Genomic DNA, 26,027 nt, shown 5'->3' with positions numbered 1-26,027 from the left:
ATCCACAGATGTCATTGGCTCAGTCCTTCTTATCTGGAGCTCTCTCCCTGGACCCTACATCCTCCCCAATAAACATCCAAGCAGAAGGTAAGGGCTGAATGGATAAGAGGGACCTGCTAGGTCCAAGACCCATGGAAGAAACCGAGGGAAGCAAGAGGAAGGGAGAGAATAGGGAAGAGATTCCACAAAGAGGAAGAGGAGGGAGGCAGGCAGAGAGGAGAGTGACTGGAGCAGAGGAGACAGAGAGACAGACAGAGAAGCAGGGAGGAAGGCAAAGAGGACAGAGAAAGGCAAGGGAACCAGGGGGGAATGGCAGATGTCTCAGGCGGGCTGGGGGTTGTCGCGCCACAATTTGTCCTAATTCTCGAGTGCCTGCTATGGGCCAGGATCTGTTGCAGACCCTCAGGGATACAGTGGTCAAGAAGACTCTGTGACAACCTAGAGGGGTGGGATTGGGTGTGAGGTGGGAAGGAGGCTCAAGAGAGAGGGGATATATGTATACCTATGGCTAAGCCATGTTGATGTATGGCAGAAACCAATCCTTCAACTAAAAATAAAGAAACAAAATTTTAAAAAGACAAGCTCTTTGCTCAAGGTGTTTATATTCCCATGGATGACTGATGACAAATAAATCAGTATATAATAAAAGTTGTTGAAGAAAAATAAAACAGGTGCCAGTACTCTTGCCTGGAAAATCCCATGGATGGAGGAGCCTGGTGGGCTGCAGTCCGTGGGGTCGCTAAGAGTCAGGCACGACTGGGCGACTTCCCTTTCAATTTTCACTTTCATGCATTGGAGAAGGAAATGGCAACCCACTCCAGTGTTCTTGCCTGGAGAATCCCAGGGACAGAGGAGTCTAGTGGGCTGCTGTCTACGGGGTCGCACAGAGTCGGACTCGACTGAAGCGACTTAGCAGCAGCAGCAGTCTACTCTCAAATAGAAGGTTCTGACTCCTAGTCCAGTGCTGTTGTGTTCATGCAAAAGACAAAACACCTCAGACACTGAAGGAGATGCTTTTATTCAGTCTATTGCAACAGGGAGAATGTTCATTAAGGAGGAATATCAAATAAAGGGAAGGGACCTGGGGCTTCATACATGCAGGTGAACAAGGGAGTCATCCTGAATCTTACAGGAGCCTTGAGGAAGGATGAAGATGGGTCTATCTCAGAATATTTGAGGGTGATGGTCATTTGAAGTTTCACCTGTGGGTCACAAAAGGATGGTGGTTGGGTGGTGAAAACTCCAAAGGGTAGAGGATTTTGCGTGGCTGTTTTCCTCAGGTTAAGTTCAACCCTGTCACAAATATCACCCTAGCTCCATTATTCTAAAAGCTAAATGTGATTGCTTCCCTGTGCTTATTACCTGCCCCTTAACTCTGGACTTCCCTCAAGCTGCACACAGGGCCCTTTGGGGCCTAACTCCTCCCTGCTCCCGAGTAGCTGAACTGGGAAGGCACAGGGAAGGGCGCACAGGAGAGGACCCTGTGCAGGGCCCCCCCATCATCTCTGCACACCTGCCTCTGGCCAGAACTCAGTCACGGGGCCACACTCACCTGTAAGGGGGACTGGGTCGTATAGTCGAACTGTGTACCCAGAAAGAAGGAGAAAATGGATGTTTGTGGTCATGGCTAGCTGGCTTTTCAGGCTGTTTCATCTCTAGGAACATCCCTCTGCCCTCTTCCTGGACCTTTCCTGATTATATGACACCTATGCATCCTTCCAGAGTCATTTAAGCATTCCATCCTTTAGAAAGTCTTGCTTGACTATCAGTGTGGGCCAGGTACCCCCAAAGGCCTCTGTAGCACCCAAGGATCTGTTACAATACCAATCATGCTAATCTACAACTGTTTATTTTCTCATCGGTCTCCTTACACTAGACCTTGAGGCATTAGAGACTGTCTTCTGTCTCTCTGTCCTTGGTGCCTAAGCCCTGCTGGGGCACTGAGTACCCAGTGATCCGTAATGTCTGTCAAATAAATAAATGGATTCTGGTTTGCTTCTAAACTACCAGGATAATTTTAACCAAAAGAGACCAGAGAGTCCCCCTTGTAACCCTAATAAAAGGTTTAATTTGAGACCCGGGCCTGGATCAGTTCTCACAGTGAGGCCTCCCAAAAAGACACCAAGCATTGTTGATATTAGGGTGCAAAGAGAGCTCAGATGCCTTACTTTGAGTTCAGCTCACTAACCCTCTTTCACAGCCTGATTGGCCCTTAGAGAGGAAAGAGAACTGCATCCCCGCTTCCTGGCAGATGAGGATGGAGGGAACAGGTAGGTACCCTTTGTGTGCGTTGGGCAAGGACCGTAGCAGACCTGGAGGGAAGGTGACAGGTTGCAGTGGCCTTACGCTCATCTGGGTAGTCAAGTAAGCAGTTACATGATGACACACGGGTACAGCATCCGTGATCTCATCACTCCAAGCCAGTTTGAGTCAGGACCAAAACCAGTAAAATCTTATTAACACGCGAGAGAAAGGCTGAGTCATTTCTATAATGACTGGCTTATGGCAGGAATCTTTACCAAGCCTGAGGATGAGAAAATAGCCTCTTTTCATGTCGAATTATTGGCTGGAGTCTCATCTTTATAACTTTTGAAGAAGGAATTACATGGCTCACACATCCAAGACAAGTAGGGAAATTGCCTTAGGGCACATAAGTAACCAGACCACAAACAGGACTCGGACCTAAGGCCTGAGGGGGCAGAGCAGCTACCCACAGCATCCTAGGTCTCCTGTTTTCTCCTGTGGAGTCCTAGTTATGTGCATTGGTTAGGCAGGAACATTGAGCTGCCCAAGTGATAAAGATAATGATTATAGCTTACATTTACTAAAACTTAAAATGCACTAGGGGGCTTCCCTGGTGGATCAGTGGTAAAGAATCCTCCTGCCAGTGCAGGAGACACGGGTTTGATCTATGGGTCGAGAAGATCCCCAGGAGAATGAAGTAGCAACCCCCTCCAGTATTTTTGCCTGGGAAATCCCATGGACAGAGGAGCCTGGCAGGCTACAGTCCATGGGGTCACAAAGAGTCAGACATAACTTAGCAACTAAACAACAACATAATGTACTAGGCACTAAGCTGGGAGATTTATATGTGCAATCTTGATTGATCTTTGCAATTATACATACAATTCTCAACTCTATACTTACTACATGCATTCATTGCTTTATGTGGGAAACATAGTGTGTGGAAGATGCTGAAAAATTCAGCTCGCTGTGTTCCAGCCACACTGGGCTTTGTTTTCCAAAGATCACGTCAAGCTTGTTTCCCACCTCAGGGTCTTTGCACAGGCTGTTTCTTCTGTCTCAGCCATGCACTTTGCCCAGATCCTCCCCTGGGTTTACTTCTTACCTCTCAGGCCTCTGCTCAAATGCCACCTTCTCCAAAGAGGCTTCCCTGATCTTCCCCCATGAAATAGACCCCAACTCCCACCTGTTGTTCTCTGTCTCATTGGTTTCCTTGTCTTTCTTCATAGCATTTAATAGTACTCAAAATTATACCAAAGATTTATTCATCACTTGATGAGTGAAACAAGGACTTTTTCTTACTTACACTGTCTCCAGGATCTTGAAGAGAGCCTGGCACATAGTAGGAGCTCAATAAATATTGGTTGGGTAAATGAATAAATACAGTCCCTGGAGAGCAGGGCCGCATCAACAGCTGCTCAGAGCACACAATTCTCAATGAGAACCAACAAAGCAGGACTTCCCTGGTGGGTACAGTGATAAAAATCCACCTGCCAATGCAGAGAACACAGGTTAGATCCCTGGTCTGGGAAGATGCCACATGCACAGGAGCAACTAAAGACCATGGGCCAAACTACTGAGTCTGCGCTTTAGAGCCCGTGAGCTGCAACTGCTGAAGCCTGTTCACCTTCCTAGAGCTTTCGCTCCACAAGAGAAGCCACTGCAGCAAGAAACGCAGGCACTGTAACTAGGGAAAGCCAAGGCCCAGCAACGAAGACACAGCACAGCCAGAAAAAAAAAAGACCCAACAAAGCAGAGGGGGGTGGAAAAAGGAGAAGAAAGGAGGAGGCAGCAGAAAAGCTCTCTTCAGATGTGAATTTAACTACATTTGTTTAGTTTTCCTTATGCATCCAACTTAGTGACCCACAGTGTCTCTTTCAATTCTCATTCCTGTGTAGTAGGCAATTATAGGGGAAAAGGGGAAATATAAGAATAGAGAGCAGAAACACACTGACATCAATTCCTTGATAAACTCTTTATCCATAACAGGAAAGAGGCTTTTATATTAAAAAAAAAAAAAAAAACAGATTCCCAATTGCTTATCTTTGTGTAGCCCAAACCACAGGATTTTGTGTTTATTTTTTTATGATTCAGCTTCATAAAACCCACAGGCTATTTAATTTACTATGTTTACTTTTACTATAACTTCAAGACAAAAGATTTATTACTAACCTCCACCCTTCCCTCAACTCAGCTTGCAGAATCGCTTCCATAGTTTACGTATATTGATTCAATTCTCTGGATGCCTGTGCATTTCCTCTATAAACTGTTTCGTCAACTTTTATGGAAAAGGAGGCTGAGTTTTTCTAAAGACGTGTCCAAACTAAAATTTCATTTTATAATAGCATTAAAACAGCATTTTAATTACATGTTAGAACAGTCTGACCTGACAAAATCTTGCAGGATCCTAGTCTGAAATCCTGGGAGCCTCGAACAACCCCCACCCCCCACCCCCACACACAAAATCCTCCCCCTTATTAAAATGAAGAATTCTTCAGTGGGTTTGGCCTCTCCTTGTTCCTTTTGGCTGGTCCATGGTCTCAACTAAACTTATGCACTGAGGTGTGGCTACCATTACAGGGGTTGTGCAAAATGGGGGAATCTGATGGGCTCTGAGCTTTGAGCAGGATCCCAGTTTATGTAACAAGCCCCAATCTGACAGCTCCCTAGGCCTATCTGCCATCTGGTGAACTTGACTGGTCCCTCCACTCCACCCTCTCTGCACCAGTGGGAGCCCATAATTCCAAGCGGTGGCTAGGATTAGGGTCAGAGGTCACCCTATTATGGCTCAGATGTACTTAGTGCTGCAGCAGCCCACAGCCTACTTTCCAGAGGTGCCAGGAGCTCTTCAAGGAAAGTGCTTAGTTGCCCAGTCATGTCTGACTCTTTGTGACCCCATGACCTTGTAGCCTGCCAGGATCCTCTGTCCATGGGATTCTCCAGGCAAGAATGGAGTGAGTAGCCATTCCCTTCTCCAAGGGATCTTCCCGACCTAGGGATAGACGCAGGTCTCCTGCATTGCACGCAGATTCTTTATTGTCTGAGCCAGGAGGGAAGCCCTCTTAAAGGAATAGTTATGCTGAAATAATAGACACTTAACCCCTGAACAATGTCAGGGAGATGGAAACGGTAAACCAGTGTAACTTCAGAGAGATTTTTGGGTGCTCATCCCCTTCTTTGTGTCCTGATGAAGAGAAATTTGTGTATGCTGTTGAGCCCCGATTCTCATCCATCACACTAAGCTTCACAGGAGGAAATTTGGGGAGACCCCTTCTCCTTCGAACACTCCTCCTATATCTACCAGAATTATCCCTTCCTGTAAACAACTCCTCTTCAAAACTTACTTCTGATTAAATATCTGCTAAAGGTGGGATGTGAGCCTCAGAAGGCATTTTTTTAGTTAAACCAGCAAACATGACACAGCACCTTATGGCTTACAACAGGGTTCAATCCTTAACCCTGGATATTCTAACTACCTTTTTGACAGTGGGAAACCCAAAGCTGAGACCATAAAGAGAGATGAAGACTGCAGTTTGAGTTTCAATCACTTTGACCATAGGTTTCCTGGTGGCTCAGATTGTCAAGAGTCTGCCTATAGACCTGTGTTCAGTTCCTGGGTTGGGAAGATCCCCTGGAGAAGGAAACAGCAGCCAACTCCAGTATTCTTGGCTGGAAAATCCCATGGACAGAGGAGCCTGGAAGGCTACAGTCCACGGGGTCACAAGGAGTCGGACATGACTGAACAACTTCACTTTCTTTCTTTTGATATCATTTTACAAGCAAGTAGGAGTAATGAGACTTCCCTGGTGGCGCAGGTGGTAAAGCATCTGCCTACAATGCGGGAGACCGAGGTTCGACCCCTGGGTCAGGAAGATCCCCTGGAGAAGGAAATGGCAACCCACTCCAGTACTCTTGCCTAGAAAATCCCATGGACGGAGGAGCATGGTAGGCTGCAGACCATGGGGTCGCAAAGAGTCGGACACGACTGAGCGACTTCACTTTAGGAGTAATGAGAGCAAGCCTAAGTAAGCCTGGCTCTCTCTGGGCAGAGACCCCACTGCCACTGCCAGACAGGGTGCCACACTTTAGAGTTAACAGAACATCCCCAGGCTCTTGTCCAGGAAATGACACTGGGGCTTACTGGACCACAGCTACGAGCCCATTAAGGGCAGCGGCAGACACCAACACACTCCAGTAGCCTCAAGGGCAAATTCAGAATGACCCCATAACTGATTTTCGTAATGCTCTTATGGGCAAATGGGACCCAATTTCCATTGCACTCGTGTTTCAGAAAGCAGTGAGTATACAAGGAAGTCAGGAGAATCTTCCCATCAAAAATGTTTAACGTAGGCACTGAATTTTTCAAAGGATAGGACTTAAGTAATTGAGTATGTGATTTCTCTGAAATGTCTTGTCCCCTGATGACCCCAGATTAATGAGGGGTTACCACACATGCCCACTACTCTACCAAACCTAAGTTCTAGCACAATATTTTTTTAAAATCTGTCCAAAGTTGCTGCTAAACAATGAAAAAATTTAAAAAGTTCCCCCATAAGCTTAAAGTCTTTTATTCTATTAAAATGAAAATAAAGTCTTCTTTTACCCAGTAAGCCTCCAAAATTCTCAAATTGTTGGCAAGGAATTAAAATATTGATGTGACATATTGCCTTCATGGTATTCAGTGCAACATTTTATTCTTTTTCATTTTTGTGCACCATATTTTCAGTGAATGTCATAGAAATAAACGTTTTCTGCAGTAAATATGTTTCAGATATATTTGCAATTCTTAGAGCTCTAAGAGAGAAATCAACAGACCAACACCCAGATCCCCATGGCTGCCTGCCAGGCCGCAAAGGCCTGCTGGGGAAGGAGACAGGGTTTGACATCTTATCAAGTGCAGAGTTTTTGACTGCTCTCCTGGACTGGACATGCTTGTTGCTGAGTCAAGTCGATACTGCCTAAAATGACTCTAGGATTGTCCATTATTAAGAATAAGTAACATGTTCTTGGGGCCTGCTGGAGTTCTCCAGGGGCAGGAAGGATTAGCAATAGTAAACAGATCATACAGAATGCAGACAGACTACAAATTAAAATGCATTTTGATTACTTTATGAGTCTGCTGTGTAAGACACAGGCTACTCCTGTTGATACATTGATATTCACACAAACACAGATGCCCTGCAAGAAGTTGGAGAGACCTGCCCTTCTGAGGAAGGCCTCAGGTGTCACATCAGAGGGAGCCACTTTGAGCTTCAGAGGACACAGGTGATGTGCCTGGCCAACTAGGGGAGGAGGCAGATCCTCTGTGAGGGGACAAGACTCTGGCGATTTTTTCTTTGGGCCAGTTTCTTCTAATCCACAAGGAGGTCCAGCAAGGGGCCTCTACAGCTGGTTGAAGCTGGCCCAGACATAGTATTCCTGAGATCACGAAGGGTTATGACTTGAGACCTGTGGAGCTTCAAAGCACCCACTGGGGTTCCTCACGTCAAGCTTATGAGAGTGTTTCACCTTGGAGGACTGCTCATTCTTCCTTACTCTGTTGGGTGTCATGGAGGTGGGAACCCTTGCCTCTGAGCTGCCTTCAAGGAAAGATCCTGGAAAGGAATTGCTGTTCCTCCCAGGTTCCTCACCTTCATGGCTAACTCTGCCCCAACTCTATCAGTCTTTCAAATGGGCTGGCACTACGGCCATCACTACCAGGGCTTCCCAGGACTTACCTGACCAGGTGTGAACAACATGTTCATCACACCTGAAACAGGGTTTTTTTTTTTTTTTTAATTACAAAGATTAAAATAAATATAAATCAAGTAAGAGAAAAAAAAATACAAATGGTGAGATCTACCAAGCACGGGGTTGCTCTGGGATAACCAGCTCTAGCCACACCTTGTCTGGGCTGCTGACACAGCTTCTGGTCCTGGCTGCTTGTTCCCTTACTTTAGTAGCCCCTGAGAGACCACATCCCAAAGCCAGCTTTCAGTCCAGAAAGATTATATACACAGAGTTTGGGGGAAGAGGAAGGAGTCCACTCAAGTCCCAGTTTGGACAGTGGAGTTGCTGGAGGGGATAACAGGAACACACACTCTTCTAGGTGGACAGTAATAAACAGAAGACATAGACATAATGTCACACCCACTGGCAACCAGCCTCTCAGTTCCTCTTGTCTCATAATGGCTTTCACGTGAATTCATTCATGCCACAAACATCTCCTGAGCACCTACTGAATGCCTGGGCCTGGGTTAGGTGCTGGGTTAAGTGTTGATGGAAATATTAATAAATAAGGTTCGGCTCCTGCCTTTGAGAAGCTCAGATCTAAAGGGCAAGTCATTGTAATCTCTAGAACATTTTACTAGCTTTCTAGCTGTCTCCCTGCTTCCCAACATTCCCCCTTCAATCCATCCTCAGTTTAGTAATCATGGGAATTTCATTAAAACTTAATCACATCTTGTTACATATTTGCTCCCACAGCTTCCCATCTTGCTCATAATAAACCCAGCATCTTTATAATGGCCTAACAGCTGAATATACTCTGACCTCCCTGTTGCCTCTCATCCCACTTCTTGCTTCTCTTCCTCTCATCCATTACAGCCGCCCAGCATGTCCTGCCTCCGGATCTTTGCTCTTACACTTTGCTCTTCCTTGAATTATCCTCTCCCACATAATCCCTGGATCATTCTGCTGCATACTTCAGATACGCCCTTGAAAGCTATCTTTTCAGGCAGAACTTCCGTAAATCCCTGCAATGGACTGAACTATGTTGGACTGAACTGTGATCCCTCAAAATTCATATGGTGATGTGACTACACTGGAGGGAGGGTCTTTAAGGAGGTGATTAAGGATAAGTGAAATTATGAGAGTAGAGCTCTGATTTGACAGAGCTGGTCCCCTTATAAGTAGAGGTAGAGACATCAGAGCGCTTTCCCTACCACATGAGAACACAGAAAGAAGGCAGCCATCTGCAAGCCAGAAAGAGAGCCCTCACCAAACCCTGACCATGTTGCTAATCCAGACTGCTGGCTCCAGTACTGTAAGAAAATGCATTTCTGTTGTTTAAGCCACCCAGTTTCTGGTATTTTCTAATCGCAGCCTGAGCTAATTAATATACTCTCCTACCCTATATTAATTAGCTCAGGCTGCAATTTTAATTTCTACATCACATCCTAACTTTGCTCCTTATGTCATTCATCATGGTCTAATATTCTACATATTCTGTTTATTTTATTTTTTAATATAAATTTATTTATTTTAATTGGAGGTTAATTACTTTACAATATTGTATTGGTTTTGCCATACATCAACATGAATTTGCCACAGGTATACAAGTGTTCCCCATCCTGAACCCCCCTCCATCCTCCCTCCCCGAACCATCCCTCTGGGTCATCCCAGTGCACCCACCCCAAACATCCAGTATCATGCATTGAACCTGGACTGGCGATTTGTTTCATATATGATATTATACATGTTTCAATGCCATTCTCCCAAATCATCCCACCCTCTCCCTCTCCCACAGAGTCCAAAAGACTGTTCTATACATCAGTGTCTCTTTTGCTGTCTCGCTTACAGGGTTATCGTTACCATCTTTCTAAATTCCATAAATATGCGTTAGTATACTATATTGGTGTTTTTCTTTCTGGCTTACTTCACTCTGTATAATAGGCTTCTAGTACAATGTGATATGAATGAGGACACACAAAAGAAAAACAAAAAAAGAAAGGGCAAGACACTCCTGTACAGACAGTGTCTAAGGGAGAATTGGCAGCTGTTCATCCCACCCCCACCCCTCGGCAGACTCTGAGACAGAGCTGAGCGTGAAGGGTGCCCCTGGAGTCTCATCTGTGGAAGGGCAGGAGAGGAAGCAGAGTGGGCAGAGGAGAGGCCCAGTGGCAATGCATGCCTGGTGATGGTGTCAGTGACCCACGGGCTCTCTGGTGCTAAAAGGCCCTTCAGAGTTAGGCGGAGATTACTTCACAATCTGCACTGATCAACCATCTGGCCACCAGAAAGGGGCATGACTTGGGCAGCTGGGGCAAACATTGGGGAGCTGGACAGGGTCTACTGACAGCTCATCCAGCAGATGGGGCAACAAGCCCTGGGATTCAAGGGACTGGGGTGATGTATCGTAGCGCCCACCACAGCACCCAGAGTGTTCAGAGAGCAGCAAGGTGAGGATCAGAGGGGCTTTTAGTCTTCTACCCAGAAGAATTGTGAAGGCTTCACTGAGAAGAGTCCCAGATGATGAGGACCACTTTTCAGGCAGACAAAGAAGGGCAGAAACACAAGATATAGTGCCCACGGATTATTGTTGCCTGGTGGACTGGGGACGGTGTGTTGAGAGGAGGTGAGAGGGTAATTCTCTCCTTACCCACCATGGAGACCTGACTTCATCCCTTCCGTGTCAAGCAGGGTAGCCTCAACTTGTTCCATATACACTCGATGAGCATAAGTATGTGGATAAATATTAAACCCCTGTGGCCAGAAAGATAATCAAATCATGACTGGCTGATAAACTCAACAGGATCTTTCAATCGGCAAATATTTAGTCTGTTAATAAACACAGTCTGTTCCTCCCTGACAGTGGGGCTGAAGTCCATCGCCTGCAGTGGACAGGGAGGAATGGGCCCCGCACCCCAGACTGAGCAGCTGGTTCTGTGTGATCTTAGTCCAGTCGCTTCACCTCTTGGGATCTATTATCTGTAAAGCAGAGCTAATACCTTCTTACTGGGTGCTGTGGCTTAAAGGTGATACTATATTACATGGTGGGCCATGGTACTGCTCTGCAGCCCTCAACAGCTCACTGGGCTGCAGGAAGTGCACCCGCCTGCTTTAAGGCCACCGCGGAGCTTGGCTGCTCTGTCACCAAGACACCATTAGGGCCAGAGCAAGCCCGAGGACATAGTTATGTAAGCGATCTGCTCAGACAAACCCAGGACTGGTAACGAGCAGAAATGGGAAACAAGCAGCCTTGGTTTTTCTCCTCTTGCTGGTCCTGGGCTGGGTTTAGAGATGGTTGCTTAGCGACACCGCTAATTCATCCTTGGGGCCATCACGCCAAGGCCCCCGGTTCCCACCAGGGAAGGAATGCCAAATGCCTCGGTGCCAGTCTGAGCTTTCATTTGTGAGGATTATTTTGACAGTTTTTGCTGAAGGGGGTTCTATTCTGAGGTAAACTGGGGACATTCCTCTGATGGGAATTACCGCGGGATAAAAGAAGGGCTGGGAGATGGGGGTGGGGGGACGGGAGCTGCAACTTAGGGTTCCTGCCCACCCTTTTCATGAAGCAGATTATTCCGGAACAGCACTGTGACTAAAGAGAAGCTCTACAAATGGGCCTTTGTTTCAGGCTTGGCAGGGAGAGTGCTGGAATCCTCTTTTCAAGTCTGAGTTCCGGCCCAGTGCTGCGCTGCCCTCGGACTCGAAGGCTCCTAAGCCATTCCGAAGTGGGGCTGAAGGAGATGAGTCAGAGCGCCTGCGGGCACCTGCCCTGGGCTGTGAGCTCGGAGTTTCTGGATTGTTCCCACTGAGCTGGCATCCCAGAACTGTCAGGGCCCCTCCACGCTGGGGAGGGCAAACACCGGTCACTCTATCAGCCCACAGCCTGGATTCCAACTGCTTTTGAAAGTTGAGAACACTAAGGGGTGAGCCTGTAACTGTCCGATTTTCCGTAAGATTAAAAGGAATGAGTGACAACATTTTAAGAAAACATGATTTCCTGGGTCAGTTGCTTCAAATGCAAGGAGGAAAACATTGAAAAAAGCAGTTAGAGTAGCCTGGCTTGTTTTAAATTCATTTCATAATGCAAGTTTACAATTAGAGGACTCATCCTAAGGGCAACTAACTGAAGAAATCAACTTTCAGTGAACTTCTAAATGAAAAAAATTCCGTAAATCACTCGATTGTCCAGCAAAACCCCTCCTTGAAGACAGAAGTATGCCGATCCCACTGGGACATGTCCGGTAGTAACAGGGTCCTGCCCTCAGCAGGTGTGGCTCTCCACTCCCCCTGCACAGGGGCAGAATTTATACCCATTCAGCTGGGACTGTCCCTCATGGATAACACTCTGATCAGTAAGCACCAGATGAGCTGAAACTGCCCTACAGTTCACAGCTGCTACCTGAAGCTTTTATTTTTTTTAATAATGTCCAACAGCCTGATATACAAATCAAAGACTAGTCTGTGTCATGGGGTGATGAGCCTTTTCTAGTTTCCGTCTCCTATAGTCTGAAAATCCAAAATGCCTTCTTGAGGAATTCCCTCCTCTCCTTTCTTAAAAATCCCAGGGAGAAAAAAACATGGGAAGCAACCACTTAGAAGTGCCCATTAGTCCTTTCTCAGTAGGAAGGAGAACCCTGTGTACAAACTGCTAAGAGAACCAGAGATAAGGAGAGTGGAGTGTAATTATTGAGCCCTATAATTCAGGGATGGAATCAGTGTGAGGCTTGGAAGATTTGTAGGGTCACTGATGAGTTAGCAAACCCTATTAGCATGAGTATCCATTACAAGAATAACCTGAGATCCTCATCCCTGCCCTTACCCGCCCCTGCCCATGCCAGTCACTGGAAGAAAGGAAGGGTGGGGGAGAGAGTTGGACGTCTACTCTGACTTTTCCAGTTTGGGGTGCAAGACATAGATATTTATCCAGGTCAAATCAAAAGAAGAGAATTGCACAATAGCCCTGAAAAAGAATATTTATGGAATGTTCTCAACTACTCTTCTCCTGCTCTTCTACCTCTATCATGTTCTTGTCCTCTGTTCAGTCTTATTTTTGTCTCCTGGCTCATGCTTTGGGTGTTACCACACCTCCCCACCCTCTACTCCCCTTAACTTTGGATGCCAAGACCATGGACCCTGCGTGGTCCCAGCTTCATCTGCTTCTGAATGTGCCCTTCTGGGTTTTGCTCCTGATGTTAACTCGTCCTCTAGATATTTTTAGCTGAAACTCCTGGGTGAGCCCATCATCTTGAGCTAGGTCATGTCCGAGGTTGGTGAACAGACTATATATATGACCTTGGGTTAGCAACTTATCCAAGGCCATTTCCTGTGGCTGGAGGACAGCCTTGGGGAGGGAGATAGAAAAATGATCTTGTGTATCAGATATGGCTAAGGCAGACCCTTCAGCAGATGACCCCAGTTTTCTGGTGTTTAATGTAGACAACCCTTCAGTTCTGGCTGAATAACATAGCACCAGTTTTCAGCAGTCTGTATTGGATAGTAGGCAAGCATCCGGGTGAGTATTTCATTTTGCATGAAAACTTTCACATTCAAGGGTACAGACATGAACAAATTGTGAAGTGCTTTCAGTGTTCAGTGAATTGCCGGTCTTTGGAGAAGACCAAACCTAAGTGAGGTACAGTCACACAGAACTAAAAGGTTAGCGTGTCTAGAGTGTCTCAGCCTTTGGTGCAAAAGCCTTGGTCCTACAGCTCTACTTTGGGCCTCAGCTCTACTTTGGATCCAAGGAACTTGGGAGAAATAAGAAGAGCTCTGGGCTAGGGTCAAGGGAGAGAAACTGTCAAAGCTAAGGGTCCAGATGAAGGAGAACTTCACCCATCCCCAGACAGCTGGGTCTCTTACCATCTTGCCCCTTCTCTCACTCCCACACGCCCCACACTCTCATCAGATGACTTCATCTATGCTTAAAGGAAGGTTTGACTGTGACAGTTTGTTCTTTTAGAAAAATCACCATTAGGGGCTGTAAGTCCTAGCCTCCCTGTAAAAGTTATGCTCTCATGCTCCTCATTCTGACCCCATAAAGGGGCTCTTTGTGCTTCACAAAGGAGAAAGGCTCCTATGTTTCTCCTCTCAAAACTCTGCTTTCAGTACTTCACTTCTGACACTCAGAGCACTTCGCCTCTGGTCACCAAATGTGTGTGAGTTTTTCTCCCATACCAAGAGATTTCCAGGCATCAGTGGGTGTCCTCTACAATGTATTCAATTCTGACACTCTCTACCTAGAGATAACATTAGATCACACACATGAAGGGTTCAGTCCCCCACTTCAAATGCCAATTGCAAGTCCAGATTGTTACCTGTGCTTGTGACCAATAAGCTACAAATCAGAGGCTCCCATGACCCCCTCTTTGGGCTCAAGTAATTTGCTAGAGTGGCTCAGAATTCAAGAAAACAGTTTACTTACTGCTTACCAGTTTATTGGAAAAGGATACATTCATAAAGGGTACAGATGAACATCCAGATGGAATGTTCATAGAACAAGTTATGTGGGAAAGGCTGTGGCACTTCCATATCTTCTCTGGGCACCCCACTCTCCCGGCACCTCCGTGTGTTCACCCCAGAAGCTCTCCAACCCTTGTACATTTGGGATTTTTGTGGAAGCCTCATCCCATAGGCATGCTTGATTATTAACTCTTTTTTTAGTCTCTCTCCCCTCTCTGGAGAATGGGGGGTAGAGCTGAAAATTCCAAGCTTCTAATCATCAGTTGGTCTTTCTGATGACCAGCCCCCATCCAGAAGCCCACCAAGAATCACCTCATTTGAAAAAAAATGTTCCTCTCACCCAGGAAATTCCAAAGGATTTAAGAGTTCTGTGTTAGGAACTGGGATCAAAGACAAAATATGGGATCAAAAGAGGTCCCTAATGTTTTTCTCACTTAAGAAATCAAAAGGGTTTTAGGAACTCTGTGCGAGGAACCCAGGACAGAAGCCAATATATATCTTTTTTTCTATTTTCTCACACTGTGGAGGTTCCCATGGCCCCCCTCTTTGGGTTCAGTCATATCCTAGAGCTGGTCACAGAACTCAGGAAAACAATTTACCTACTGTATTAACAGTGTACTATAGGATATAGTCTTCTCTTGTAGCTCAGTCGGTAAAGAATCTGCCTGAAATGCAGGAGACCCGGGTTTGATTCCTTGGTCAGGAAGATCCCCTGGAGAAGGAAATGGCAGCCCACTCCAGTATTTTTTCCTGAAGAATCCTATGGACAGAGGAGACTGGCTGGCTACAGTTCATGGGGTCACAAGAGTTGGACATGACTTAGCTACTAAATAATAAAAGGGTGTAACTCCAGAACAGCCAGATGGAAGAGATGCCTAGGGCAAGGTGTGGGAAGGAGGCAGGAAGCTTCCAAGCCCTCTCCAGGTGCCCTACCCTCCCAGCATCTCTATGGACAGGAAACTCTCCAAACTATGCCCTCTTGGGTTTTTATGGAGGCTTCATTCCAAGGTCCAATTGATTAAATTATTAGTCATTGGCAATTAAGTCAACCTCCAGCCCCTCTCTCTTCCCCAGAAGTGGGAGGGGAGGAACTGAATATTTCAACCCTCTAACTGTGTGGTTGGTTCTCTTAGAAACCAGCTCTTATCCTGTGATCATCTAGAGGCTTTCCAAAATTCACCCCATTAACATAAACTCAGATGTGGTTGAAAGGAGTTTGTTATGAATAACATATCAATTTCATGCTTGTAATTTTGAAGCTATTTCAGGAACTGAAGACAAAAATCAAAAGATTCCTGTATCACTCTAATCAATCGCAGCAGCACATGCTTCTTAGCAAAGGAGGGAATCAGTAAGTGGTAATGGATCATCAGTGTTGGGGGTACTGAGAGTTCCTGACATCACAGTGATCCCCCACATGAATAGCAAAATATAGTTTCTTATTTGAAAGAATTTTGAGAAGGCATTCTTTCCAACTTTGGGTTTCCCCAGTGGCTCAGGGGTAGAGAACCTACCTGCCAATGCAGGAGATGTGGGTTCAATTCCTGGGTCAAGAAAATCCCCCCTGGAGAAGAAAATGGCAACCTACTCCAGTATTCTTGCCTGGGAAATCCCATGAACAGAGGAGCCTGACAGACTATGGTCCATGGGGTCGCAAAAGAGCTGGACACAACTTAGCAACTAACCAACCACAGCAATTCTTTCCAGCTTTAAGTTTCTTGGATGTCAAATAGTATCTCAAATTATATCTAAATAACTTTTAATATTAATAAATGAAAACATGGATTCAATTTTCCTTTTAAATGTAATTTTTAATGAAAAAATACACAACTAACCTCATTTTAACATTTTTTATGACTCCACCACCTCATGATATTCCTTCTGATAAGCTCAAAATATATCCATATTCCCACATTATTACTATCATAAGATAAACCAATTAAACCAGTTTTGTTCTTTCATTGAAAATATCTAGGTGATTCAATTAATTTATTTGCATTCTTATTAAAAATCCATGGGAAAACTTTCATCATCAACCAATCAGTATAAAAATAAAGAACAACTAGAACACTTAAAGAACTGCTAGCACTTCAGTGCTCGAGAGGCATTTTTGAGGGCTGTGTCCCAGCATCCTTGCATCTGAGTTTTTTCAGCCACCCTCTAAGATTAGGTGACTATGAGAAATTTCAGATCACAGTAAAGTATATAAAACCCATGCCAGCTGGTAATCACCACTGCCATCTTGCCTAAAAGAATCCATGCCTTCCTGAAATCTTTGTGAACAAAAGTAGTTTAGCTGATAGCCCACATGACCCCGGCAAGAGTACCTGTAAAGGTTCATAACCTCATAACAAGGTTCATAATAATTTGTCTGTCAACGGTGTCTAAAATTCCTGATATAAAAAGCTATAAATCATTAGGCCTCTAAGAATCATGAACACTTGATTGTGTTTGCCATAGATGTCATCATGGAAAATTCTGAAAAGTCTTGAAGGGCTTGGGTGTGCTCAGTCACTCAGCTGTGTCTGACTCTTTACAGCCCCTTGGGACTGTAGCCCACTAGGCTCCTCTGTCTATGGGGTTCTCCAGGAAAGAATACTGGAGTGGGTTGCCATTTCCTTCTCCAAGGGATCTTCCTCACCCAGGGATCAAGCTCACGTCTCTTGCATCTCCTGCATTGGAAGGCTGATTCTTTACCACTGAGCCACCTAAGAAGCCCTAAAGGGCTTTCTCTCCATATAAGCTGTAAATGCAGAAAGGGTGAAAGCTTAAGTTGGGGGTGTTGGACTGGATGCAGAAAAGAATTTGGCCAATGAATTCAGATTCACTTTCCATATGTCATTTTTTTAAGAGCTTGCTTTTTAATTAAATGAAGCATGTATTATAAAAAGGGTGCATATTATCAATGTACAGGTTGATGAATTTTTACAAAGAACATAGTTCTGTAACCAGCATTTTGAACAAAGAAAACCAGGTTATCACTAACTACCCAGAAGACCCAGGTAGACTTCCTTTATGAAGGGCAATCCCAAACTGATTGGTTTTCTGTTTTCTGTAAAAGGTAGCACATAGAGTTCCCCTTTAGCGTCTGTCTGCCTTCACTCACTCCCATGTTTGAGAGTAACCACAGTGATGCACTAGTGGGAACTGTTCCTTCCAACCCCAGTAATGCACTCCACTGTGGGGAACACGCCCCGGAGAATTCAGTGTATTACTGATGGGTATTTGGGCCATATACTCTGAACCAATGGTTGTTGTTGATTTGGTAAAGTTCTAAAAAAATAATCACACATTTGAGAGAGACAAGTCAGGATTTTGATGCCAACATAGACAAAAATAATAGAGGGACCACTTTACTTGCTTAGATCTCTAGCTTTGTTCTGTTTTGCTTCCCCTGTCCAGCCCCTAGTCTCAGGAGAAAAAAGTGAGTCATGCTTCTGAGAACATAACTGTTACAAGGAGGAGATTTGGAATTTCAAAGAATGAAGGGGACCCTTGGGTCTGCTCCAATGGACACAGGAAGTTGCACGTGTGTGGAAACTTCAGAGAAGCCATCTGGTCACTGGAAAACCCTCTGCAGACATCTTGGAGCAGCTGGGATGCCTTGCTCCACCCACGGTTATTATGACTTCAGTCTCCAGTGTCTCAATAAGTGAGGCTATCTGGCCACTTCCCACACCCCAAAACTCTCAAGAGAAAGTGAGATCGTGAGATGTGTATTTGATTCAATAAGCAATGGGGCTTAATGAGATAGATTTACCTTTCTATTTTCAATATAAATTTGACCAAAACCTTCCTTAGCATTCAGCTCACATTTTTCTCTCTTGTTCGCAAACACGACAGTTAACCTGCGGAAGATTTCTTTGGGGAACTCACTGTTCTCTGCGCACCTCATTTACTATAACTTGAGGTAAAGCTAGCTTATTTCCACAATGTTTATGTCTGTCTGGGTGCAGTGATTTAATATATTCCTAAATACTTTAGTCAGGTAACTCTTGGAATTTACTCTCTGATCACCAGTACATAATTTCCAAGTGACTTTGGGATCTAAAGAAAACAAGAGTAATCATTTGAGGGAGGAGACTGCGAAAATACAAGGAAGTGTAGTGTTTAGATTCATTAGAAAGATTTTTAAAATATTTATATTAGTATCAAGAACTTATTTATGTTTCATTTCTTGCCAAGGCTTTGAAGAAATTACATGTATATCCTCAAAGTTTTAAAGCATTATTTCATAAAGAATATGCTACTGTTTATAAATGTAAATGTATGAGATGCTTTTAAAGAATTAAGGCTTTTATTATATTTTTTCTTTTTTCTGCCTTTCTTTACTGCATACGCTTTTTTACTTGGTTTTTTTTGCCCAAACTTTGTAATTTCCCATTCCAGTAATGTGATGGTGGTTTCTAAAAGGACATCTGGAAAACAAATTACTGATTTCTCAGATTGAGCGAGTACCTATTCTATGGTTCAAGAGCATCAGTCTCCTGATAAAGTTCATGGAAAGGCTTGATGTACAAAAATATGATGATGATAACATTTTTCCAGTTTTGTTGAGAAATTATTTACATACGTCACTATGTAAGTTTAAGGTATTCAGCATGATGGTTAGATTTACATATATTGTGAAATGATTACCACCATAGATTCAGCTAACATTCAGTTCAGTTCAGTCGCTCAGTCATGTCCGACTCTTTGTGACCCCATGAATCACAGCACGCCGGGCCTCTCTGTCCATTACCAACTCCCGGAGTTCACTCAAACTCATGTCCATCGAGTTGGTGATGCCATCCAACCATCTCATCCTCTGTCGTCCCCTTCTCCTCCTGCCCCCAATCCCTCCCAGCATCAGAGTCTTTTCCAATAAGTCAACTCTTAGCATGAGGTGGCCAAAGTATTGGAGTTTCAGCTTTAGCATCATTCCTTCCAATAAACACCCAGAACTGATCTCCTTTAGAATGGATTGGTTGGATCTCCTTGCAGTCCAAGGGACTCTCAAGAGTCTTCTCCAACACCACAGTTCAAAAGCATCAATTCTTCGGTGCTCAGCCTTCTTCACAGTCCAATTCTCACATCCATACGTGACCACTACAGAAACCATAGCCTTGACTAGATGGACCTTTGTTGGCAAAGTAATGTCTCTGCTTTTTAATATGCTATCTAGGTTGGTGATAACTTTCCTTCCAAGGAGTAAGCGTTTTTTAATTTCATGGCTATAATCACCATTATCTCCCTATATAGATTCAATAAAAAGAAAAGAAGGAGAAAAAAGTTTCTCCTTGTTATGAGAACTCTTTCCTATGTATCTCACAGCAGTGTTCGCTGTAGTCATCGTGTTGTACAGTACATCCTTAGTACTTAGCTATCTTACAATTGGAAGTTTGCACCTTATGACCACCTTCTTCCAATTCGCCCTCCACTCTCCACGTCAGGTAATCACAAGAGTCTGACATCTCTTTCCATGATTCTGTGAGTTTGAGATCATATAGTATTTGTCTTTGTCAGACTTACCTCTCTTGGCATAATGCCGTCAAGTTCCATCCATGTTGTTGCAAATGGAAGGATTTCCTAATTTTTTAGGCTGTGTATGTGTGTGTGTGCATATGCCACTACTTCTTTATCTATTCATTCATCACTGGACAGTTAGGTTTCATGATGATAATCCTTAGGATAGCTATAATATTAAAAAGAAATCTAAAAATATAATAATAACAATAATGTTCTGTGTAGACCCTGAAAGCATAAAAGATATAGAGAGTTCTTCTTCCTACCCATGACTGTCAGTTCTTTAAGCCAACACTTTCTGTGCTTTTAACTTGTTGTGCCAGTCACTGTGTACTCTAATTTGCTTTCAAAATTAATCTTCACAATTAGTCTATGAGGTAGGTAATAGAGCCTTCCCCTTTTTACAGATGAGGAAACTGGGCTTAGAGAGGTTAGTGCCTTGCAGAAATTACAGTTATGAGTGACAGAGCTGGAACTTGAATCCCACCCTGACCTGCAGCTTGAGCATCTGCCTCTGCTATGTCCACTGCTCTTGTACGTGGAAGCTGCCCATGAAGACTGACAGTGAGGCCAAATAAGGCTGAACTCAGAGGCACTGCCAGGCCTGAGAGAGCCAGAGACTTAAATTGCTAACTCCAAAGTAAAGACAACTTCCATTGAATTTACTGAAAATAATGAAAACTAGTTCTCCAACAATTTAGGGGACAATATCAGCACTAAAATGTGGTTGTGGTTTTGTCTCTCTTTTTAAGCTGGTGACATGAAGGGAATTCTACTGGAGTGTGAGGAGTATTATGTCCCTTGAATATCTACTTTGCGCTGTTAGGTGTTAAGAATAGAGAAGTGAACAAAACTGGTTCCTACATCGAAACGTATAAACATGTGGCCACTGCATCTTTGACACTGGGCAAATTGTTTTTCCTCTTAAATCTGCGTTTATTATGAATACCTAGTCAATCTCTTAAGGATTAATAATCCATAATGGATATCTCTTTGTCTAAACTGCTAAAGTGTATTCTTCCCTACCATATGTAAGTTATTCATGAATAACACCATCAAGTGACCGAATAAGAATGCAGACTTTTTTCCTTTAAAAGTTCATTTGAAAATTTTCTGAGTGAACTATAGGTTTAATTTTCTCCTACAAACTTTTCCCACATTTATGTAAGTCTCTCCTTCCATCTTGCCAGGAAGAGTAGCCTTGTGCTAAAATCAAGCTCAAAAACAGATTTATGTTAGGCAGGATCCCAGTGAGACAGAACTCTAGACAGTGAGAGCCAAAGTAGTAGAACTAGCCATGTAGGACACCTGATCCTATTTCTTCTTTGAAAAATGGAATTACTGAAACTTTGAGAAATGAAGTGGCTTGCCTATGCTCAGAAAGAAATAACTAACAAATCCAAAATTTAAACCCAGGTCATCTTTTTTTTTTTTTTTTCCTACAGTCCTATGGTTCATGTCAAATTTAATCCTAAGGTCATAAAAGACCCTAGTGTGTGCTCTGGCCCATCACTTTTTCACAATGCTTGGATGGCATCACCAACTCAGTTGGACATGAGTTTGAGTAAACTCCGGGAGTTGGTGATGGACAGGGAAGCCTGGTGTGCTACAGTCCATGGGGTCGCAAAGAGTCAGACACGACTGAGTGATTGAACTGAACTGAACTGGAACAGGCAGATTCTTAGTGAAAGTTGGTTGAGTAAATACATGTGAGGGGACTCCCAGCTTCTGGTGTAATCCCAGTTACCTCCCCATTAGCCATCTCTGTGCTGCATCTCCCCTGCCTTCTTGGACCAAATTATTCAACAATGCTAATACCTCTCTTGCCTGAGCAGCAATAGCAAGCACAGCACCTACAGAGAGAGAGAGATATATATATATATATATATATATATATATATATATATATATATATATATTACTTGGGCAGAGGTGGAGAGCAGTCAGAGCTATTTAACCAGTTCATTTACAAGGATGTATTGACCCCCCCCTCCCGACATGCCACACAGATACTGATGCAAGAATGTTGTAGTAGTAGGAGTTGGTGACAAATCTAGGGCATAGAGAACAGAGAAAAGTAAAGGGAATGTCACTAAAGTGAAAGTGAAGGTTGCTAAAGCATACAAGAATGCAATGCAAAAGCAGGAGAAAATTGGTGACTTAACTGTCTTGATCAAGGTCACATAGCCGCTTGGTACCAGAGTAGGGATTTGAACTCTGGCATTAAGATTAGTCTGGCAGCTTCACATGCTGCTACTCTTCCAATAGACCAGAAGCCATAGTGCCTAGTTTGGGAAATACTTAAATAGGGATAAAGAATGGTACAGAAGCATAAAGGGCAAGGGACAAAAGAAGATGCATATAATCAGTGAAAATGTTTATGGAGAACCTAATTCCTGTGTGTCAGCCCTTATTATGGACTAAACTGTGTCCCTCCCACATCCATATGTTGAAGCCTTAACCCTCAGTGTGACTATATTTGGAGACAAAGCCTTTAGGGAGGTAATTAAGGTTAAGTCAGATCATCAGTATGGAGCCTTAATCCAGCAGGATAGACGTCCTTATAAGAAGAGGAAGACACCACTGGAGAATGTGTACACAGGGAAAAGGCCATGTGAAGACACAGCAGGAAGGTGGCCATCTGTAAGCCAAGGAGAAAGGCCTCAGGAGAAACCAAACCTGCTGGCACCTTGATCTTGGACTTCAAACCTCTGGAGCTGTGAGTAAACCAGTTTCAGTTGGCTAAGCCACCTAGTCTGTGGCAGTTTGTTACAGCAGCCTGAGCAAACTAATACAGCAAAGATGAACAACAGTGAGGGGCTTCTGGGGAAAATCCTATCTCAGTCTCCTTCTGCTCCAAGCTTGCCTGGGCCCAGAGAGGAGATGGGGAGCTGACACAGGCAGCTGAAACTTCACCAGGTATTTTCAAGTTACTCAGTGCCATGCTGAAACAAACAAGGAAAAAGACATGAGTAATGATGAAAGTTGTAGAAAGCCATGATCAATTTATCATTTTCTGTGGCTTATCTGTTTGTATGAACGTTGTCTCCTTGGTGGTTTCACGAGAACAAATATTTGTCTCAGAAAACTCATTTCTTGAAAACTCGGAACAAATCTAAACTATTTGGGGCTTCAGATTATCAGTCAAGAATGAATTTCATTGGAAGAATCTGTAGAGGGATGTCAGCAAAAACAGCAGAGAAAAGATCTCTGGAATAATCTTTTCTATAAAGCAATTAGAACACTGGCAAAAAATTGTCAGAATCAACTTTTTTCAGAACTCTGGAAATTAACCAAAGACTTGTGGCAAACTGAGAAGAGTTTATTCAAGAAACAAGGCTGAATTTCAGAAAGAGCAGCAAGTTTTGTGACATTTTAACTTGCTGTGTTTCCCCTCCCCAACTCAACAGTAGCTTTGATAATCAACAGCCCACAAGTACAGTGAAAATCATCAGCCTGGCAACTGCAGGAGGAGGCAGAATAGGGCTAGAACCCCTTCAAAGCCCTTTTTCCCAGGTGATTGTTATTATTTGATCTATCTGGTGGTTCTTGGGAGACCCACTCACAAAGTTGTCTTTATTTAAATTGACTTGAAGTTTTACTCACTGTGAAAAAATCCTTTGCCCAGAGGCATTAGTTGAAGACAGTACAGCTGCCTAAGGTGGCAAATAATATTTGGGTCAAACAGTAGGCTAGCCAAAAATCTTAGAAGAAACATCTGGGGAATGAGATATCTATGCTGCTGCTGCTAAGTCACTTTAGTCATGTCCGACTCTGTGCGACCCCATAAACGGCAGCCCACCAGGCTTCCCCGTCCCTGAGATTCTCCAGGCAAGAACACTGGAGTGGGTTGCCATTTCCTTCTCCAAAGCATGAAAGTGAAAAGTGAAAGTGAAGTCGTTCAGTCGTGTCTGACTCTTAGTCACCCCATGGACTGCAGCCTACCAGGTTCCTCCGTCCATGGGATTTTCCAGGCAAAAGTACTGGAGTGGGGTGCCATTCCCTTCTCCGGGGATATCTATAGAGAACCTTGAAAAACTTTGACATGCTCCTGGGAATCTAGAGTGCTACATGCATGTCCAGGGCTATGCACATGCTCAGGAAAGACCCAAGAAGAACCAGGCTGACCCTGAGGCTCTACACAAGCAGGAAGTTAAGGCTAAAACAGAGTTTGGAATCTGCCTGTCTGAATGTCAAAGGTGTTTCCCAGAGACTCACAGAGTTCCTCAGCAAAGACCGTGAGGCTTACTAGTCCCAAGCATTTACTCAGGTTTCTGGGGCTTCCCTGGTGGCTCGGGGTACAGAATCTACATTCCAATGCAGGAGACATGGGTTCGATTCCTGACCTGAGAAGATCCCACATGCTGCAGAGAAACTAAGCCCATATACAACTACTGAGGCTGTGCAGGAGAGCTTGGGAGCCACAACCACTGACACCGCGTGCTGCGGCCACTGAAGCCCTCGCGCCCTAGAGCCGGCGCTCCACAGCAAGAGGGGCCTCCGCGCCGAGAAGCCTGCGCGCTGCAACAGGAGAGCGGCCCGCCCACCACAAGAGAAGAGCCCGCACAGCAGCGAAGACCCAGCACAGCCAGAAACAAATATTAAATAACTAAATCAAATTATTTTTTAAAAACCAGGCTTCTGTCCAATCATTAACCACAAAGCTAAATAAGCGGAGACTTTAGTAGCCACACAAGACAAAATATACCGAATTAAACTACAGAATTAGTTCAGAAAACAGGTCATCACTAAACAAAGCACCAACAACACTAGATGCTGAGTGGAGAGACACTGATTTCCAGAGTTACCGGGTTATGTTTTTTAATGTACCATTTTCAACGACAAAAAAATATGAAACACGCAAAGAAACAAGAAAGTTTGGCCACACTCAGAGGAAAAAGCAGTCAATAGAAACTGTCTGCGTGGGAGCCCAGATGCGGGGCTTGCTGAACAAAGGCTTTAAATTAGCTATTTGAAATATGTTCCAAGAACTTAGGAAAACTATGCCTAAAGAACTAGAGCAAAATATGAGAAAAATGGCTTACCAAATAAAGAGATGAAAATTATTAACAAGAACCAAGTAGAAACTCTGGAGTTAAGAAGTACAGTACTGAAATGGAAAAAGTCACTAGAGTTCAACAGCATGTTTGAGTTGGCAACAGGAAAAAAAATCAATGAACTTTGAGACAGGTCAGTTGACATTATCCAGTTTGAGGAAAAGAAAAAAACAAATGAAGAAAAATGAACAGAGTATCAGAGAGCTGAAGGACAATACAAGAATAGCAAAATATGCATAATGAGAGTACCAGAAGAAGAGGAGAGAAAGGATTAAAAAGAAGAATGAAGAAATAATGACTGGAAACTTCCCAAATTCGATGGAAAACACTAATGACCCAAGAAGCTGAAAACAACAACAACAAAAACAACTCCAAGTAGAATGAATTAAAAAATGAACACAGATAATAATCGTATCATAATCTAAGAGAACACTTAAATCATAACCAAAGCTTAAGAGAAAGAAAGAATCTTGAAAGCAGCAAGAAAGAAGTGGTTCATCATGTACAGAAGACTTTCAAGAAGATTAAAAACTGATTTCTCATCGGAAGCCATGGAAATCAGAAGGCAGTGGGATGATGTATTCAAAATACCGAGAGAAAGACTGTCCATCAAGAATTCTAGGTCCAGCAAAGCTACCTTTCAAAAATGAGAAAGAAAGCAAGATATTCCCAGATAAACAAAAACTGAAAAAGAAAATCTGTTACTAGCAAACCTGCCCTACAAAACAATACTAAAAGGACTTTCAAGCTTAAGTGAAAGCTCTAGACAGTAACATGAACCCATAGAGCACAGGTAAAAGATAACTACGTAATAAATATAAAAGGCAGCATAACTGTGTTTTTTGTTTTTAATTCTTTTTTCCTTCTATTTGATTTGAAAGACAACCACATAAAATAACTATAAATCTGTGTTGACAGGCAAACAATGTAAAAAGATGTGATTTGTTTGACAACAACAGCAAAGGAGATGGGAGAGAATGGAGCTACACTGGAGCAAAGTGTTTGTATACTTATTGTTAAGCTGTTATTAATTCAAAATGGACTTCACAGGTG

At 43.7% G+C, this 26,027-nt stretch overlaps 1 long non-coding RNA gene across 5 annotated transcripts in view; it reads right to left on the bottom strand.

The window, feature by feature from the left end:
- Window positions 1-997: 997 nt before the first annotated feature.
- The window catches only part of LOC147375842 (uncharacterized), a 50,710-nt gene continuing 25,680 nt past the window's right edge, over window positions 998-26,027 (bottom strand). For 4 of the 5 annotated variants that reach the window (XR_015160532.1, XR_015160533.1, XR_015160534.1 and 1 more), the window contains exons 3-4: window positions 3,551-3,734; window positions 998-1,202 (exon numbers count right to left, since the gene is read on the bottom strand). This is a non-coding gene — a long non-coding RNA (uncharacterized LOC147375842). Of the gene's footprint in view, window positions 1,203-3,550; window positions 3,735-10,256; window positions 22,863-26,027 lie in introns of those variants that run through there. The other variant, XR_015160536.1, reaches the window with a different exon arrangement.

Source organism: Bos grunniens, chromosome 3 (genome assembly GCF_055505025.1).
Source record: "Bos grunniens cultivar Pamir isolate PY7600 chromosome 3, Bosgru_T2T1.0, whole genome shotgun sequence".
In the NCBI taxonomy this organism is placed as follows: domain Eukaryota; kingdom Metazoa; phylum Chordata; class Mammalia; order Artiodactyla; family Bovidae; genus Bos; species Bos grunniens.
The sequence above is the reverse complement of the archived record's forward strand: the minus strand, read 5'-3'. Positions and strand labels throughout refer to the sequence as shown.